Below are 7,095 nucleotides of genomic sequence, written 5' to 3'. Positions count from 1 at the left end.
TATTCCGGCAATTAATATAAATTTACATTATTTTTTCATTTTTCTTTCACTATTTTGTTATCATATTATTTAATAGACATAATACATAAACATGACTCTTCACCTGGTGTCAACCGATAACTATGAACCTTAATTTTGGGTGTGCACAAGTAGACATTTAAACTTGTATAAAATTAAACAAATAGACACATTAAATTCGTTCTACCTGGCACCCTACATGACAATTTTGTGTCTTACGTGTACTATGTCATGTAAGACACGTGTGTCTACTTGTTTAATTTCATACAAGTTTATGTGCTTATTTGTGCACACTCAAAGCTGGAGGGCCTAGTTGTTAACTGAAGTTAAGGGTCGCGTTTATGTATTATGCCTATTGAATATTTTGAAGTCTCCCAAACGATCATACATATTACTTTACATAAAATCTATAGCTTAACTTGCTCAACGTATTCAAGTTTAAGTGAGTTATTGATTTACCTATTCATTAGGTCAATCCATTACATCCCATTAAAAATTAAATTACTATGTAGTTCAAATTAACTCATGAGAATTCTTATCAAAATATATTTTTATTTAATATGTTATATATAACCATAATAAAAGGAAATAATAATTTTATTAATTTTTTTATAAAAGAGATAAAGTAATTAAAATGTAGAGTAATACAAATTGAGCGAGTTGAGTACCAGTATTTTAAAATAACATATTTATTAGGCTTAAGTCATCTGTGGCCCCTTAAAATTGTCCGTATAATTCATTTAGACACTTAAACAAACCTTGTTTCCTATTAGACACTCCAACCTTAAAAAATAAATACATATTGAACATTTTTCTGACACTTAGTCAAAAACGAAAGTGTGTAATACACATGCATATGATGTGGCAAAATAGCAAATCAAATGAAGACACATGGCATTTTATTTTAAAATAATTATAAAAATGAATTTTAAATATAAACAAGTCAAAATCAAAGGAAAAGACTTTAAACTTTTAAAAAAAACTAAAAAAAAGGAAAGAAATTATACACCCCCTCACCCACCCCACCGCAAGCCTCTCCTTTTTTTCTCTTTCTCTAACAGTTCCACCATTGTTAATTCTCCATTTAGAAAAATTAGAGGTTTTAACATATATTACATATGAATTTATTATTTTTATTTCTTTTTATGCCTTCTTTCTTATTTTCATTTAAATTGATAGTGTTTTCTTAAAAGATCCATTCTTCCTTTGTTTATTTTGATTTCAAATTTGTTTTTTGTTTTTTTGTTTTTTTCTGTTTCTACTTCGGTTTGTAAGGAAGAAAGGGTGTGGTCAAGGTGGTGTGTGGCGGCCGGCGGGAGAGGTGAAGAGGGAGAGAGAAAATATTCGAATATGATCTTATTTTTTCCGACAAAGAAGATGTAGATGGTTTCCATTTTTTCTGGCAAATAAGACATCTCCATTTTTCCGATAAAAGATTGTGGATGGTGATCTCTATACGGAAGTAGACAATGATAAGAATATTTAAAAAAAGAAGAAGAAGAAAGCAGGAAATTGTAAAGAAAAAAATGGCCATGGATTTGTGAAGAAAAATGGTTGCCGCAGGTGTATGGTCTTGAAAGAGAGAAAAATAAAAAGATTGTTATTGTTAAAAAAAATAATGAAAAAAGAAGAGATTGAAAAGGAAAAGGGAAAATGTTACAATGGAGTATTAATTTCATAGGCTCACCAAGATGTGAATCACATTTTTTGTGCCACGTGTGCAAAAAGTGTCTAAATGGTTCAAATTCGAGTGAGTAGAGGTATTTAGTAGGTATTTGTCCTAGTTAAGATGTTTAAGTGAATTATGCGGACAACTTTGAAGGGCTGTAGATGACTTAAGCCTATTTATTAACTCAACCCAGTTTAATCTATATAAATTCAGTCCAAACAGTCCATTTGATAGGGTGCTGCATATTCCTCGTGTTGCGTCCCTTGACCCTTCAGCCCATTCAAAAAATTAGGACCCGTTTGGCCATAGATTTCCCAAGTAATATTTGGGGGAAAATTTGGCAAATAGTGTTTATCCATAGAATTTGCCATTTTTTGGCAAATATCCCAAATTTCCAAATACTAATTATTTTTTTTATAGTATTTGGGTCAAATCTCATTATTTGGAATCTTTTAAAAATTGAAATTTTATACCAAACTTTTTATCTTTTACAAAAACACCCTCTATAGTAGTTGTTTGTGTTGTATTACATAATTTTTTTACGTGAACACCAAAGTAGTGATGAAATATTTAGTGAATATGAAAATGATGATATGGTTGTTGATGAAAATGATGAACAATCGGCTCACGGTAACAAAGTCATGTGCTTTGTCTACTTCATGATGTATGGAATGATGCTTGTTGCACTCACTCCAAACTATCACATTGCTCCAGTGTCATGGACACTACTTGTTATTTGTTACAACGAAGACTCAATTGACTTGTAATACAAACTTATAGTTAGTTTTGATAGTTTTTAAAACTTATGGATATAAATCTTTTTTAAAAAAAGTGAAATATATTTTACAAATACTATAGCTAAACACATGGTAAAATTTCACTCAAATTTTCACCCAAATAATATTTGCCAAGAATATTTAGAAATTTATGACCAAACGCTAACTTAGAATGGAAAACATAAAATTTGTCATTGAAATGAGCTATTTCCATCACCAATTGCGAGTTTTGGTGTGGTAGGGATCTCCATTTGTTTGTGGGGGGTCTCCAATCCGAATTCAAGTCGTTATTTGTAGACTGGGATATACCCTACTGCTAGCAGGATTGAAAATGAACTCTTCAAAAATTATTTGGTCCGATCGGTCTGCTCTCAACTGTAAGTGCTCCAACTCTTGTTGTAGTAGAATCTATTCAAATCACTACTTGCAGTAGTTATTGTAATGTGATTTCTTAGGTCTTTAATTAAAAGTAATTGGAAGGAAATTTAGTTTCTATCGAAATGAAGACTGGAGATGATTCTGAGCCACTGGTTTGAAACTAGGTAGACTGTTAAGCCGTACATACCGATCAACATCTTCTAAAGAGATCACTTGAACTAAAGAGATTAAATTTCATTGAAGAAACTTAATTTATAGTATCTGTTACACATACCGGGCAAACATGACTGCAGAAAAAGTTATTAGTAATACAAGTTTGTTAAAAAGCATATGCAATACTGAATCAACCACGTCTATCTACTTTTTTTTTTGCACCTTCTGTTGATTAATACTTCAGACTTTTGTTTTGCGGTTTTATTCTTTAATTGCAACTCCTTTCTTTGTTTCTTTCCTCAATGCATATTCTGGACAAACTTTTCTCTCTCTTGGGTGAGGTGGTTGGGCCAATGACATACTGAATAAGAAAGAAAATTTACATTGCTGATAAGAATTTGTAATATTATATACATTTGAAGGCATCAGGGATAATCGAATTACTCTTGTACTTGATTGCTAAGGCCTACTACGTTCTAAAGCAAAATTGTATATGTTTTGAGAACAAACACTTGAAAGTTTTCCGAACATTTCCACCTATTGTCCTAGCTATTATAGAGAATAGGACATTTGGCCAAGTACCGACGCACAATTGTCCCTGCACACTTTTAGGACCAAAGTAGAGGTTAACAAGGATAAAACAGTATAATATGGCTCATCTTCAAGTCCTAGTGCCACCCTTAGCCTTTTCCATACGAATTAAATGGCTTCACTATTCCGGCTAACGTCCTTCTTCAACTGTAATCGTCACCTGATTGTTGGATACAATGTATTTCTTATCGGAGGAAGAAGAAGATGTACTAGTAGCATGTGTCCTTATTACAAAGGCTGGTCTATTAGGTGTTGGAAGGTTAGTACCGTCCCCTCCCAGCATTACAATGACATCTGACATATTAGGACGATGATTTGGATCTTCTTGTACACACAAGAGTGCAACATTTATGCACTTTATTGCTTCACTTCTTTTGCATGATTCAAGTGATGACTTTTCTATTAATTGTATCACAGCCTTTTCTGTCCACAATTTCCATGCCTGTGATAATTTTTATATCAGAGAGACAAAGCTAAGAAGAAGATATAATAATTAAGTCATGGGAAGTTTCTTCACTTACATAGCCCAACAAGTTTAAGGCTTCTTCTGACTGATAAAATCCTGTATTCCTTCTTCCACTGATTATCTCAAGTACGACTACTCCAAAACTGAATACATCTGATTTGATGGAAAACAATCCATCTAGTGCATATTCTGGAGACATATAGCCGCTAGATTTCATCAGGTGAACAAAACATTTGAGTATAAGATTTTATCAAAGCTCCTTTTGAAAGAAATTAATGACAGGAAGGAATATTATACTTACTAGTCCCCACTATTTTCTTTGTATTTGCTTCTGTTACTTTTCCTTCAACAATCCTTGCCAAGCCAAAATCTGAAATTTTCGGGTTCATCTCCTCATCTAATAAAATGTTACTGGTTTTTAAATCTCTATGAATGATCCTTAGTCGTGAATCATGGTGAAGATAAGATAGACCCCGTGCAATGCCCAATATGATGTCATAACGTTTCTTCCAATCCAATAACTGACAAAGTGTTCCATCTTGCATCGTTACCATGGCAAAGTTTGGCATGTCAACATAAATTTGATCATTATAAGAAATGTATGACTTTGAGAATAAAGAACTTAATAAGGCTAACTTACCAAATATGAATGTATCTAAACTTTTATTCGGCATATATTCATAAAGTAATATTTGTTCCGTTGCATTGATGCAATAGCCCAATAACCTCACCAGATTTCGATGTTGAAGCTTTGCAATTAGAGTCACTTCATTCTTAAATTCATCTATGCCTTGTCCTGATTGACTGGATAACGTTTTTACTGCAATTTATTTTTCACCCGCAAAGATTCCCTGCAAAAAATTTCATCTCGTTACTATAGGTCAATGCAGCCATGCCACTCCACATAGATGCAGGAATGAAGTTTTAACCTTGTAAACAGGACCAAATCCTCCTTGTCCGAGCTTATTTGCAATTGAGAAGTTGTCTGTAGCAGCTAAAATGGTCTCCAAGTGAAAATATGGAACATCAATCGCTTCATCACTGTTTTCATTCATTAATACTTTCGCTTCTCCTTCAGCTTTGTGCCAGTGAGATTTATGTGCCCCTTGAGTTCCTTTACTTATATCTGATTGAGAAAGACCTTTGAAATTAAGTTCAAAATGGTATAAAAGAAAATATCTTCCAGAGTAACATTCATTCATCAAATACCTGCTCTTTTTGTCATTCTTCTTCTATAGTAAATGTAGCTAATGCTGCCTATGAGTAGAAACATCAAAGTGGATATTGACGAAAGGATTGCTTTTAGCTTCTTTGATTTCTTAGCTTTAGTTTGAGCTGAAAGGAGAATCATTGTTGTTAAGTGCTAACGTTAATAAGGAATTCTATCGATAACATAGTACTAATATGAAATAAAGAATCAACGTATGTTATACTATGCTATTCTAACCTTCAGGTGAGCCGCGTTTGACAAATATTGTCCTTTCTGATTCAGTTGTGCTGAGTTGTTCCAGATTGAACAGATCCCCTGTCCAGATGGAACAGGTACTGGAACCATCATAAGTATAAGCAGTGCAAGAGCAATTGTTGAAACATGCAGATCTACACTGTGAGGCTGTCCCAACTGTGATATAAGTATTTTGAGAAGCAGGTAGTCTCATAATTGAACTTATCCATAAACTATCTTTGTCTTCAGTAATTGCATTACACTGCACCTTTTGGTCTCTTACACAGCCACTGGAATAATCATTTGAATTCCATTCTGTATCTGATCTTTTCTTAAATCCACTCAAACAATTGCAGGGTGCATTAGCTTCATTACAAACTCCAAATGCCCCACATTTAGCATAAACCTCACAAAGTTCTATTGGTTGAGACCAGAATAGACCCCATTGAAAGCTACTACCATTCAACCATGTTAGTTGCTTAATTTGTCCAGCGACATCCATGATGAACATTGATACGGTTAAACTATCGTAAAGGGAATATGTAAAATATGACTCATTCTCATTGTTGATATAGCTGAAATTATTCATGTAGTTTGAACTTATCTCAGGCATTGAGCTGAACATTTGGCTATCCCATGAACCAGTTGCCAAATACTCTGTAGTCCTATTCCATTTAAAACAAATTGAGTATCCTTTGGGTCCATTTCCATAGAATACAATCCTGGTGCTGGATCACTCGGATTCTTCCATGATACCAAAACCTGTTTTCTTTGTGTACGTTTGTCATATCCAATCTTAGCACCAGGCATAAAAGTGTGTGTTGGGTGATCAAAACTTTGCCAAAGTAGTAAGGGTGTTGATGAATTTGACACATCACTCAAAATCAAATTCCCATCATCACGAAGAAGTGCAGTAACTGAAATATCTGGATTGATGTTTCCAGCAAGTGCCGACCAAACTACGCCTTGAAATCTATCAAGAAGCACCAGGTTTCCTTGACTAATTTTCATCTCAGCAGCACCATACTCAAGTGGTTTATCCCTATTTGCTACCCAAATTACTGTTTGCGATAAAGTAACGTTCTTGTACCATATGCCTAGATAATATTTAAGAGAGTTACCTGGTCTGAAAAAACCAAGCTCAAATATCTCACCTGAAGAGACTAGAGTTTCACCGTAAGAAAGAGATTCATTCGCAGAAATGGTGTCCCTTCCGATACAGAGATTACTGTTGAGACTGAAGCATAAAAAGAGTAGCAGAAAGTAATGATTGTTCTTCATTTCCATGCTACGTAGAGAAGTTGCAAGAATGAGAGAAAATAAGGAGTGCAAAGTGTTTACGGAAAGAGAATTTATTTTTTTGCTAATATATGTTGATTATTCTTACTTCTAGCATACGTTGATTGTTTCAAAATAGGTGTGGAAAAAATATCTGGTCATTCATTCCACTCTGGGTGGTTGTCATTTGTGGAAGTTAAGCATACAAAAAATGTCTGTTTGTAAAGTCATCTTGATAGTAGGTTTTGGTGTAATTGAGTATAATAACATTCTCTGGCATATTTAGTTGGCCAGGTAAATATTCAGCAAATAATAGGATGTA

General features: G+C 33.7%; 1 pseudogene; it reads right to left on the bottom strand.

The window, feature by feature from the left end:
* Nucleotides 1-3,687: 3,687 nt before the first annotated feature.
* On the bottom strand, nucleotides 3,688-6,992 carry LOC125877566 (G-type lectin S-receptor-like serine/threonine-protein kinase At4g03230; annotated as a pseudogene).
* Between the last annotated feature and the right edge of the window lie 103 nt (nucleotides 6,993-7,095).

The sequence above is a fragment of the Solanum stenotomum genome, chromosome 9 (assembly GCF_019186545.1).
Source record: "Solanum stenotomum isolate F172 chromosome 9, ASM1918654v1, whole genome shotgun sequence".
Lineage (NCBI taxonomy): Eukaryota > Viridiplantae > Streptophyta > Magnoliopsida > Solanales > Solanaceae > Solanum > Solanum stenotomum.
The sequence above is the reverse complement of the archived record's forward strand: the minus strand, read 5'-3'. Positions and strand labels throughout refer to the sequence as shown.